This window comes from Molothrus ater, chromosome Z, assembly GCF_012460135.2.
Source record: "Molothrus ater isolate BHLD 08-10-18 breed brown headed cowbird chromosome Z, BPBGC_Mater_1.1, whole genome shotgun sequence".
Taxonomy (NCBI): domain Eukaryota; kingdom Metazoa; phylum Chordata; class Aves; order Passeriformes; family Icteridae; genus Molothrus; species Molothrus ater.
The window spans coordinates 29,175,954-29,188,654 of record NC_050511.2 but is presented as its reverse complement, the minus strand read 5'-3'; the positions used below and the strand labels follow the sequence as shown (position 1 = coordinate 29,188,654).

General features: G+C 41.2%; 1 protein-coding gene and 1 long non-coding RNA gene across 9 annotated transcripts in view; one reads left to right on the top strand and one right to left on the bottom strand.

Moving 5' to 3' along the window:
* The window catches only part of LOC118699144 (uncharacterized), a 62,155-nt gene extending 56,542 nt beyond the window's left edge, over window positions 1–5,613 (bottom strand). The window contains exon 1 of one of the 2 annotated variants that reach the window (XR_008508946.1): window positions 5,499–5,613. This is a non-coding gene — a long non-coding RNA (uncharacterized LOC118699144). Of the gene's footprint in view, window positions 1–5,470 lie in introns of both variants that reach the window. The other variant, XR_004982035.2, reaches the window with a different exon arrangement.
* Window positions 1–12,701, top strand: part of PTPRD (protein tyrosine phosphatase receptor type D) — a 1,172,279-nt gene that overhangs the window by 803,786 nt on the left and 355,792 nt on the right. The window lies entirely within an intron of this gene.

Genomic DNA, 12,701 nt, shown 5'->3' with positions numbered 1-12,701 from the left:
TTTAGTACTGTAGATATTTATCTATGCTGCTTTTGAGATATTTATGGGCCCACAGCAATAGCAACATTCAAATACTAACTGTAAGGTACTTTAAGAGAGAGATGCCAAAAAGAATTCTATATTTTCATTTTCCCTTTTCACATTCTATCTTGTGAGAGTTGTAATCCAGCATTCTGCTGGGACAATACATTTCCTGCCTGCCAGTGCTTGTCTATGCCCCTTGATTTACCAGTACAAAGGAGACAACATGAGAAGAATGGAGAAAGACTCTCCCCTTCAGGTGACTGAGCAGCTTCTCCCAGAACACCCCTATATTCAAGAAGCAAAAGGTTCAAGTTTGGGAAATAAATGAAGACTTTTAATTTTCCTCCCTCTACCCCCTTTTCAGTGCTCTGACAGCACAGCACTGCCATATAAGATGTGTCTGGAATCTCCTTGATGTTTTGCAGGAGGGAACATTCAGATTAATGAGATTTCACTTTGACCAGTTGTTGTTAGTTTGTGAGATCCTCAGTTTTGTAGGAAGCATTTCTGGATACTTTTCTTTACTGACCAGCAATGTCTTCTTAGAAACTAGAAGTCAGTGTTCAAGTCAAAGATAAACAAATGTTCAATTTCTGTGAATCAATTATGGTATTAGTATCTTCCTCTTGTTCCTGAGTTTTAAAGTATGTGAATTCTGCTACTTATCAGTATTTACATCAAGAAGTGTATCAAGATTTAGATCAAGCAGTGTTATACAGACAGAGATCTCTGACCTATGGATGCAAAATGGTGCTTTTAGTATCTCTGGTGAATGTTGAAGAACCATTAAATAATCACACACGCTAAGTAATGTATGAGGTCTAATTTTTGGTTTATTGTTGCAAAAGATTCAAACTAACAAGCTGTTTTTTGGCTATTAATTTTCCTTCACTGGATTCTATTTTCCTCTGCTGAAATTAGAGAATATTTCTGACATGCTAGACCTAGCTCTCTTCTGCTGTCCTTGAAATGTAGTGGTACCTTCTACATTTTGAATCCAGAAGAAAAAAAAAAAAACCAAAACAAAAAACTCAGTCTACTGCATCATATTCAAAATGACGACAAATCTTGAAATAGACCTCACGCACCTGTGTGCATACATACATTTTATATGTGTGTATATATATACACTGAGGGGGGGAGGGGGAGAGGGGCAAGATTTTCAAAAATACTACCACCACACTGTGTTCTGTATTCTAAGTATTTTCTTTCTGAATAGTTAGCAGAGTTCTCACGCCATCTGAGATACTCCAAATAGTACAGAAGTAAAAGACAAAGCTGCCTCCTCTATCTACAAATCTTACTTACAGCTTTCCCTACACAAGCTGCTGTTTATTTTCAGTTTGTGGAACACACTCTAGTGCGCTTTGACAAAGCTAATCCTGCTTCATCATCTCCAAGCCCCTGGAGGTTTCCATTTGCTCAATGATTAATTACTGGCCTCTTGCTCTTTCCACTTAAAAACCAAAACCAAAACCAAAACCAAAACAAAACAAAACAAAAAAAAACCCCAAAAAACCAAAAAGCCCCCAAAACCCAACCAAAAAAGCCCCAAATAGCTAGTACAGCAAGTTCTTCCCTGACAAGCAGAAATAATTAAACCTAATTTGCTTTGAGTTAATGTGCTACATCACCTTATCCCACTACAATGCCATTTTGGGTCTATGGTAGACCTATATTTAGGTCTGTGGTTCAGTCCCACCAATTAATAAGCTGGGACAAGTGTGAGAACCAGCCTGCTCATCTCCCTCATCTTTCTAATATCTATTTCCACAGAGGAAAAATTGGAACAGGACTTAAGACCTGTAGAATAAGAGACCTGAATGCTTTGCAATGGACTTGAAATGTGCTGGCACATGCAGAAGTTGTTTGGCTACCAGGTGGATCACACAAGTGTATAAAGCCTCATTTCCTTCAGACAGCATGGAAAAAAATAGCAGATGTGGCAAAAATTATCATAAAGAGCTGCACTGAAAATCGCCTTTCTCTCCATACCTTTGTCCCCAACTACTGAAGTTTTGTAAGTTAGATACATAGGAATCAAAAATGTTTACAAAATAAAGACAACTATTGACAGTATCTAGTTAGATACTAAATCAGCACTTAAAAGATGTGTACACAAACTGAATTAGCAGAATAAATTTTTGCATATAGGCAACATGTGTTTACTTGTCTAGTAGTGTTTTATTAACCTTAAAAATAGGAGCTTAAAGTGTCTGCGCTCTAAAAATGAGAATTTTCAAATATCAGTACGGCAACTCAGGAACATTTCTCATAGTCATTTCATAAGCTAATGCCTAAAATATGTATTAATACAGTTTTGTGACAAATCACCTGTTAGATTTCAGCCGACAGCTTGGCATACGTTAATCATAAATAACTAAAATATGGCTATAGTAATGTATTACAGAAAAAAAGGGAGAGACTATAGAGCAACCTTTCTGATACACCTCACCTACTTCCCCTTGCCTTCCTGATTTTGCTGTGTACTGACTCAATGGCCACTGGTTCCAGTTGTTAATGGAATATCCTACTGTGTTAAAGAGCTTTGTGGGATGCTATTTATCGGGAATGCAAGCAACAATCCAAGACAGAACAGATGAAAGGAAAATAACACTCCCCACTATGAACAGAGTACTATTTAATACATTAAATTCACAAGGCTGAGACATGAAGGCCTATGGTTGGCCTTTTGAAGAGCTATGGTAGAAGTTATTCAAGAGTATGGTCACAGGTAAGTATTCAGATGAACAGCAGGCAACTAATTTTGCTTTCTCCTTTGCTACAATTTTTGAGATTTAAACCTGCCCTCATAGCTTGCATTTCACATAAGATTTTCACTGCTGGTGTGCAGTGAGAAGACTGAAAACAGCTGCATGAGCAGAAAGAACGAGAATTAAACAGTTAATCTGGAATGACATGAGAAAGATATATTTTTGAAAACCTCAGAGGGAATACATGATACTTATTTCCAAATTAAAAAAATCTTCCTTACACCTCAAAACCCACAGCAAAAAACCAAAAAACTCACTAATATTTCTATCTTCCAACTCTAGTTTAAGTACTATCTTAGAGATCATTGTTTTACATGAAACATTTCAATTTTAAAGAGTGTGTAGATGTATTTCTAGTTCAGTGCTGTACTAACCATAGAGTAATGTACTGCTGCAATATTGGCAGAAATAGAACACCAGTATAGAATGCTGTGTTCGAATTTTTTTACGTTTGGGGGCAGAAAAAATCTACCTTAATGAGTAGTTTATAACATGTGAATTAAGCCTCTTGTGTAATTTGCTCTTAGAAGGAAAGGAATGTTAAAGGAGTATTAACAAACCACATATATAGGTTAATGTATGTGTATGTGTACACTACTATCTTAAATACAAAATTTATTCTACTGATAACAGAAGTTGATATGCAATGCATCAGCAGAAATATACAGTGTTTTAATGGTTCTTCATTAATTTAGGGTAATTTCTTATCTTTTTTTTTTCTGTAGCATCACTAAAAAACATAATTTTTTAAATAATGAGATCTGGTTTAAATATTTCTATAAAAAGAAATATGTTTATTCCTAATGTGATGCATTCATTTCTGACTGACTGAACTGCAGGAAGAACTACATAACCTGCTTATGACTTTAAAAAAAAAAAGCAAAGCTAAATGTAGTCCTCAAACCTCACATCCATGTTGTGATACCATGTTAAAAATATAAAATACATGAGTTTATTGCTCAACTCTTCAATGTCATGCAAGGATCACAGCATGAAGGGCACTAAAACAGCTAAGTTACTTATAAGAACTTCTAGGACACAACATTAAAACCTAAAATATCTATTTAATGTTGCCATTTCAAAGCAAAATGCAGCCTTGAAGCCATTTCAGTTCAGGGGGCAAAGGTGATTTAAGTCTTGCTTTCTTTACCAACATTTATTGCAATAAAGACCGAGTAGCATTTTGCCCAGCTTTTGATTTGTGTTGTACTTTGAAGACACTGTTGCTTGTTGAAAAGCTAGTCTTTTACGGAATAGTTAGGTTTTTTTGACAAGATAAAAAGTAATCATCTGTGCCACATTTCATATATTTACCTTTTCATACAAAGTAATTATTGTACAAGGTTACTTGGTGTTTTGAAAGATACTATTTGGAAAGCATTAGTGTTCTTTTAAGTGTGAGATTATTTGGGTGACCATTTTTCATGGTGTAACTGGCAGCATCAAAAGAAGACAGCAATTTATAGGCTTTGCGGAGAACAAAGTTTATTTTCACTTTTGTCAGCCTTCATGCTGGCAGCACTAGCTTCCAGAGGATGATAGAAAACACCCAAATCATTCTCCTCTGCAGAAAAGGAGCAATGACCTGCAATGAGCGTAGCAGGTGCCAACAAGCCTGACTCCAGGATCAGGCGCTGCGCAGCTGATGGGGCTGCGGCCAGTCGGTGTGGAACCCAGGACAAGAGGCACCGCTGGGGCCAGCAGTGCATCCGGAGCTTCACTCCACCACTTCTATTCCAGGAAAGCCAACTTTTCCAGCATCGGTGCTCATGGGCTCCCAACACGGTAATGCCTGACTGGCACTTACTGCGTTTATACTGACACTCTACCCCCATTTTACACGGCGTGAACGCTGTCACAGGGGGGTGTATCTTCCAGGCTCCCAAAGAAGACGCCTAGAAGCTTACAATGAGGTTTTCCAAAGCACTCTTCACCTAAAGCCTACTATTCCAACCTACGTTCCTTCTCTGCAGAGGACTGGACAAAAGATTAAGAGACGGGACGGACCCTGTTCTAGCCCAATATTAAGCCACCGACTGTGCCAAGCAACACGTGGTGCCACTCAGCATGGAACCTGACCATCCTCCAGGAAAAAAAATCTGGGATTTGCCATACACAAAGACGACTGCCACTAAAATACCGCTCTGCCACACTGTCGCTCTGGGACACCTCTCGCGGACCGGCAGGTCGGGCACACCCCGGTCGGTTTAACCATCTGCCCGCGGAGGCGCACACAAGTTGAGCACGGGCAGCGGGGCGCAGGGAAGTTCCGCGGGCCCGGCCGCCGCCCCGCCGCTCTGCCCCCCGCCCTCCCTCGCCGGCCCGCTACGAGTGACGTCACCGCCCCGCCCCCCGCACCCGGCGGCGCGCGGGTGTGCGTGCGGCGCGCGGCTCCGGAGCTCGGCCGGCGCGCGGCCCGGGATGGGGCGGGCGCTGTCCGGGTCGCCGCTCCGCACCCCCCCACCCTGCCCGCACACGCACAGGCACGGACGGCGGCAGCGGGCTCTCCCCGACTCTTGGGGCTGTACGGATCCTGTGATCCACACAGCGTAAGAGGATTAAAAAAGAATAATCACAAAAACCCACAACCCAACAAAAAAAGCAAAGGCGCACGCACACACACACATACACAAAAGCGCAAACAGACATCCCACCCAAAGCCCACAACAAACCCACGAAACGGGAGAGCGTCGTCTCTACCGGTGTCCCCACGGCGTCCCCCTTCTTCTCCAGAGGAGCGAAGCGGAGTGGTGGGGGAGGGTTTTTCACGTTTCGACTCTCGGGGACGGTTTCTAGGATTTTTTCCCCGTGTCTGCCCTCACCACCCCACCCGCCCTGTGCCCTCTTCTCTCGCTTTTGTTTGCGCTGCACTTTTTGTAGCAAGGGAGGCGGGAGAGTGGGTGGGAGACCTCGCTTTTATTTGTAGCAAAAGAATCGGTTAGAAAAGACGAAGGAAGAGAAGAAAAGGAGGAAAGAGAAGAAAAAAAAAAGAGTGAAGGGGGAAGGAAGAAGGAGAGAGAGGGAGAGAGCGAGAGAGAGGGAGGAGGAGGAGGAGGAGGAGGGGAAACGGAGCAGCTAGCTGGGGAACAGAGAGCGCGCCCGGGAGCGGGAGCAGCAGCAGCCGCCGCAGGAAGGAGAAGAGAAGAGCAGAGCGGAGCAGAGCAGCGCGGAGGAGAGGCGGCGCTGGCAAGGGGAGGCAGGCGGGGACCTGGCTCTTCTGGATGCTGGATTTTCGGACTCTCGTTGACTCTCTCTTGCTCCCCGGCGCCGCACTGTGAGACACACGCACGAGCGTCAGGCAGCAGCGGCGGGGCTTCGCCCGTAGCTGCTGCTGCTGCAGCGGGGCTCGGATTAAATTGGCCGCCCCGGAGCCGACCGGGAGCAGCGGGAGGAGGTGGCGGCGGCGGCGGCGGCGGGAAGCAGCGGCAGGCGGGCGGGCAGCGGCGAAGGCTGCTGCTGGGACCGGGGGAGCCAGCATGACCAGGTAACTGCCCCGCTCCTGACCCATTTTTCCTCCGCCGCCGCTCCCTCTTTGCCGCCTCTTTAGGCGCGTTTGTGTGTGTGAGCCCAGAAGTGTGCGTGTGTGTGTGTGCGTGTGCGCGCAGCCCGCACACATGTCCCTCACGCACAACTCTCCCGTGGGGTGCCCCAGGGCTTCCCCTCGGCAGCTTCCAGCCCGCTCCCCGCGCCTCCCCGGCGAGTCTCAGCCTGGCGGCGAGGCCTGTTCGGGGAGCGAGGGGAGCTGCGGTACGGGGACGGGGGATGGGGCAGGGAGAGGGCGATTGATGGATCGGAGTCGACGTTTCCACTGAGTGCCGCTGTGCGCGGGCGGGGAGAGGGGAGTACGGTAATTATACACTGTCTGTTTGCTTTGGCGAACGAATTATTAATATTAATTATTTTGTTTATTCTAACGGATTCGGAGATGGGGGAAGGTAGCAGGGTGAGAGACCAGGCATCTGGCGCTGGAGAAGGGACTTGGGGGTGAGCGGCCAGTAGGGACCCCGGGCGCCCGTCCGAGCACGGCTCCCTCCTCCTTCTCCTCCTCCTTCTCCTCGTTCTCCTCCTCCTGCTGTCTCTCGGCGGAGCGGGGAGGCACGGAGATGCGAAGATTTTCACAGGTTAGGTTTTTAATTTCTTTGTTTACTCTCGCGAAGCCACTTGAAAGGAAGCACATCGGGCTGGAAACTCAGTTTTCCGAGCGTTTGCAAAGGGGTTCTTGAATTTGTTCAGCAAACTTAGCAGCACCCTCTGCGCCGTCTGCCCATGCAAGGAGGCACTCCTTACTGCTGCAGCCGGGCTCTCCCAGACTGTTGTTTTCTTAAACAGTTGTTTTCTTGCACGGAATCCCCTGTTTTGCCTAATATCTGTCCCCTCAGTTCTGGACAGATCGGTATTCTTTCAATTTTAAGTGATTACCACTCAGCTTTGCATGTATGGCTTTTGAATGCCTGCTTCTCCTTATTACTCCTCCAGAACTGCTGTCATGCGTATTTTATTCTTTTGCCTGGCCTTTGTACAATTACTTCCTCGTGTAAGGATGGCAGCTTCTCTGCCGTGATTTCGATGTCCATATTCCCAGTTCTGACACACGTAGAAGGGTTAATTTATGTACAAAGAATAGTTAGGGTTTTATGTGTTCCTTCACTTGTCACCTGAGATGGCGTTACATTGGGCATAAGTCTGTAGATGCTGATTTACTTTCGAGTTTCCTATTTGCAGAGTATTTGTGATGACACTTGTATTCTCTTAAACTTAGGATTAATGTGGGAAGCTATGATTGTCTTCTCAGCCTTTCAGAGATCGCTTCCAACATACCTATTGTTCAAGCACAAGCAACTTCTCTGTAATGTTGGGACATTTTTGGGAATTTCGATACAGAGATGGAAAAATGTATGTATCATATTTTTCCTTCTTCTGGTATCTGCTAGTGGTTTGAAATGTTGTAACAGTCAATACTTTCTTTTCTTGCTCTTAAAGTGTATAGTAAATGACATCATTTTCTCCTGGGCTGGGAGCAACGAATCCTACAATTCTTGTTATGAATGGAGCAACTCTGAAGAAAAAAAAAAGATTCTCCCCTGTCCTAAATATGATCATATGTACTTGCATCTTACTTTAGATGCCAATTTTTTGATTGCTTCTTTAAATTGCCTCTCATGAGATGAGCTATTACTGCTTTTTTAATGTGTGAAATTGACAAACTGGTCAGTTTAATAAATTCAGCTGGCAAATTTCGCTCAGTCAAAATTGCTAAAAGCTGTAAATATACTCGCAAGGGATTTTTAAGGTACCGAGTGTTACACAGAAAGAAATGGATTTAATGAGATACTTTTTACATGAGTAGCTTTCCAATTTAGTTTTGTCACTTGTCTTAATATGGTGGGGTATATTTAGATATCTTTCAATGCAAAAATGATGTATAGCTTTTCTGTATCCACTTAAAGCAGTAAAAGCTTTGTCTTAGTAGAAGTCTTCTACTCTTAAGAGGATACTAAGAAATTCATTATGGTTTGTGTGTGCTATGGCAAGCTGTTAGGAGTGGTAAGGCATGGTAAGGAAAATGGTACCTTGCTATATCTAGATTTCAGGAATTTTTCTTAGGACCTGCTTTTAGACCCATCAGTCATACTACTTTTAAAACAAGCGCTAAAGAATAATGCGAATAAGCGTTGTGCTGTGATGGTTATGTAACTCAAACCACCAGCAGTCAGCAAACTCAATGGGTGTTAGGAAATCAGTGCCTAATCTTAGGAGAGGGTGTGCAAGAATCTACTTGGGGATGTGGTAAAGATCCAAGTATCTGGAGATTTAAGTCTGTTCAGCAATTCACCTTTCATTTTTAACATTGCCTTTTGCTTCTGTGTTTGAGGAATGCAGGGACCAAAACTACACAAGCTGAAGAGTAGGAATTCCCCTTCATCTGCTGCTGTGTGTACTGAGCCACTAGGGGCCTGTATAAACTGCTCTCGTAGAGCAGATACCAGTGCATGGCATATGCTCACTTTCACCAGGCATTTTTTACACAGGTGCATAATGTCAAAAGCAAAGATGCCAGTAATTCATTCCTTTCTAGTAAATGAGATGGCAGTTTTTTAGGAGGTGGGTACAAATTGCATATTACTTAGTTTTTTATTTTTTGCCCTACTTCATCTGTTTCCCCATTCCTGTATTGTGTCCAACATCCCTCCTTTCCTGATTACTGTGGGAGATGGGGGTGAACATGACTCAGAAGGTGCAAATTTTGGGCGAAGTTGGATTTGTGTGTCTTCTGCATTTCATATTTTCTGTAAGCTGAGAAAATCAGATTTGTTGCCTGTGTGTTTTTTCTATTAGATTAGTAATGGTACTGTTCCATGCAAGTGTAGGGTTAAAAGATAAACTAAACAGGATTTCTACAAGGCAGGAACTGACATAGATTGATGGTGTATTTAAACTAGCTTTGTAAGTGTTATGTAAGTTTGAGAGTGTGTCAGCTCCAAAGCTTTGGCTGGAGTGTAGTCAGCATTTATGGGACATGGGCTGAAGATGCATGATACATTCTTGAGTGCCGGTTTCAGAAATATAAAATCCACCAGCCATAGCATTCTTAATAGACATTAAGCAGTAAGTTCAAGTATACTTGCACTGTTCCATTGTTGGTTTTCAGTTTTTGAAACAAGGCAGATAATTTGTAAAAGAGCACAGCTGAAATATTTGCATATTGGATTTCCTTCGAAATGAACTTCCATTACTAAGCTCTTTGAGAATTCTCATTTGGAAGGATTTTCAGGCTGAATCACAGTAAGGTCATAAAATCAAAAAGCAGTTTCCCTATGGTATGTTAATTTTTTATAAGCTGTCTTTTAAAACACCAGAGTCTTATATATCGTTCGGTGTTGGGCCAGTTACAGCAAGAGGGTTTTTTCTCATCTTGCTGACAACAGTTGTGCAAATATTGACTGAGCTTAATTTTCTGAAATGTGTGTGTGTGCCTTAGGTAAAGTTTTGATGAAATGTAATGAAATCTACTTTAAAGGTTTTCTCAGATGATAAGCGTTGGTTCAAAAGTGTAAGTCTTGCTGCTTATCAGTAAACCAAGGCGGTGGCTCTGAAATGCAGAGGATAGGCAATTCATTTGTGCTTCGGATATCAAAAGGACTAATACGGTATGGATCTACGAATCATTGTCTTTCATTTTTGTATATGACTGTGGTGATTTTTAAGCTTTTGTTCTCTAACAAGAGTTGAGAAAAAGGTATAGATATTTGCTGGTTTTAAGTTCGGTGTCAGTCACATAATGCCATCTATAGTAACAGGAGCTTGCTTTCACTATAGTTCTTTTTAGTAACAGTTGTCATGACATAGTCAACATAGTATATTTTTATGAAAACTCTCAATTTCACATACTCTGTAAGTGTATTTTATTTGCTTAATCCTTGTATTCTTTGGAAAAGGCCTTAAATAAAGCTAGTCAATGAATGTATGCTGGCAAATTGGCAGCCTAAAGCAAGAATATGTGTTTAAAAATACTTATTTGAATACTATTAGGAATTTACCATGTAGGAGCAGAGAGGAAGCTTACTTCTCCTTATGATCTGCTATGGTGAAGGTTGCAGTACAGCTGGAGAAATTTGATGATTTAGAAAAGGGTTACATGAGAGTGCTTTGCATATAAATTCCTTTCCAACAAGCTTCATTTCACTTGTTTTTTTAAGAGACTGGGCATTAATAGGGCCATATTTACTTCTGCACAGTTTCACCTTATATTTCATAAGCTCAGATGACTTTCGGTAGTTTATTGATAGTACTTACCTTAAACATAGCATGTTTGTGTCTTCCTATAAGAAGTGGATAGCTAAAATGCCAATAAGAGAAATGCAGAATAATAAAAATTGTTTGCATGCAAAAAACTAGGTTAAACTGAATAAAATATGCAGTGCTTTTAAGAACTTAGTTATTATTCAGGTTCTTTCAATTCATTTGTAAAAGCGGCAAATCAAACAAAATACTGTGAGCTTCTTTTTCAGCTACACCAGCAGGTATACATAGTCTGAACTTCCCTAAGATATTCCCTAAATTTACCTCTTTAGGTGTCTTCTGCTTACATGCTGTGACAGGCTTCTTCATGACCTTAATAGCACAGTTACAGAAAGATAAAAACAAAAAAGACTATGTGATTATCTTGCAGTAGAGTTTCAAAATATATAGAGGTTTTTTTTTCTAAAATCAGCTTCTCTGTTTATACTTGATATCTGATTTCTGGTGGGGGTTCTGTGTGTTCCTTTGAATACAAAGAATGGGCAGAAAATGTCCTCCTCATTCAACAGAAAACGATGGAATTTCAGGCACTTCGATTTATTGTATGAGAGGACATGACCTAATAGCATACTGTCATGCCTTGAGCTTCTTCATATTTAAGCACAATGCAGTTATTTTAGTTTTTCAGTAATCTTCCAGTTAGTGAAGTCACTCCTCGGGTATACAAATTAATTTATTATTTGCAGACAATCAAAATGGATGTCCTGGTTAGTGCCAGCCAAACTGCTCACATATTGTTGTGGTCAGATAATGCACGCCTTTTTCCCAAGCAGTATATCAAATGTGGTATATCGAGTTATGCCAACAATTTTATTGCTCTTTCTTTTACAGTCCTTAGTGTTCTGGAAATTACATATCTGTAAGTCAGAGTTCAGTAAATAGTGTATAAAATCTGGCTTTTTAGGTTGCGGAATTGGGTGATGCCTAAGAAGAATATAGTCAGTACCAACATGACCAAAACAAATGTGACTTTGGTATGAATTTGCAAATAAATATGAATTTGTCTAACAAATTTTCCCAATCCCATTTTGATCTCAGCATCTTACCTTGGCTTATTCTTGGTTTTACCTAGAAATCTAGGTTTTTTGATACTTGCTTTGACTCAGCAAGAAAAAATTCAAATACATTCTGTTAGCAATGTCTTAGTCTTTCTGATTCTCAGAAAATCACTCTTTGCTGAGTTTGAACACAGTAATTCTGCTTGCTTTACAATGTTGATTAAATTTAAAAAAATGTTAATTGCTTTTGGAACTATCTGTAGGCCATATTGTTTTTAAAAAACTTTGCCAAAAAAGCTGAATTTTGTGTACAAGGAATAGAGTGCTATTTCTACTATTTCATTTTTTTGCTACCTCTCCCTCTCCTTCTCCATCTCCCTCTCCCTCTCTCTCTCCCTCTCCCTCTCTTCTTCCTTGCCTTCCTATTCCTCCCCACTCCTTTCCCCTTTTCCTATAAAAACAAAGATAAAACTGATCTTATTAAAGTTCACAAAAATACATACAGAATTCTGTACTCTATCCCATATTTTCATCTTCTTTATGCCACAGAGAATGGGTTTATGAAGTAGACACATGACACCGTTTCTAACGCAGAGACATGATTAATTTGTCTTGTTCATCTGTATTACTAAACTTCTGTTAATCATTTGTTTAATTTTATTTTCTTTTTAATTTAGGAATGGGCTTTTTTCCACTATAGAATTTATTGAAGTCAGGGAGGTCTTTTCTTCAAAGGTTGGCTGTAGGACCAAGTGTTTTCTGCCTAGGTTTCAGTAATTGTGACTGTCAGGTACATAATTGCTTTACCTCTTATGCTACTTTTTGTTAAAATACTGTTTACGTGTGTACTGTGTATTAACACTTCCTGGAATTTGACTATTTTTTCTTAATAAGCAAACAGCTTAATTTTTTGAAAGTCATTCATTTGATGTAAAGAACATGCAATGAAAGATTTGTAAAACACTGATCAGAAAGTAGGACAGGAAGTTTTATTTATTTATTTTTGTTTGTTTAGGATGGTAGTGTATCTTAGAAAGCTGCTTAACTACTGCCCAGTGCAGCTGTCCTTCCCTGAAAGATTAGGTTTCAGGAGCAATGATGGATG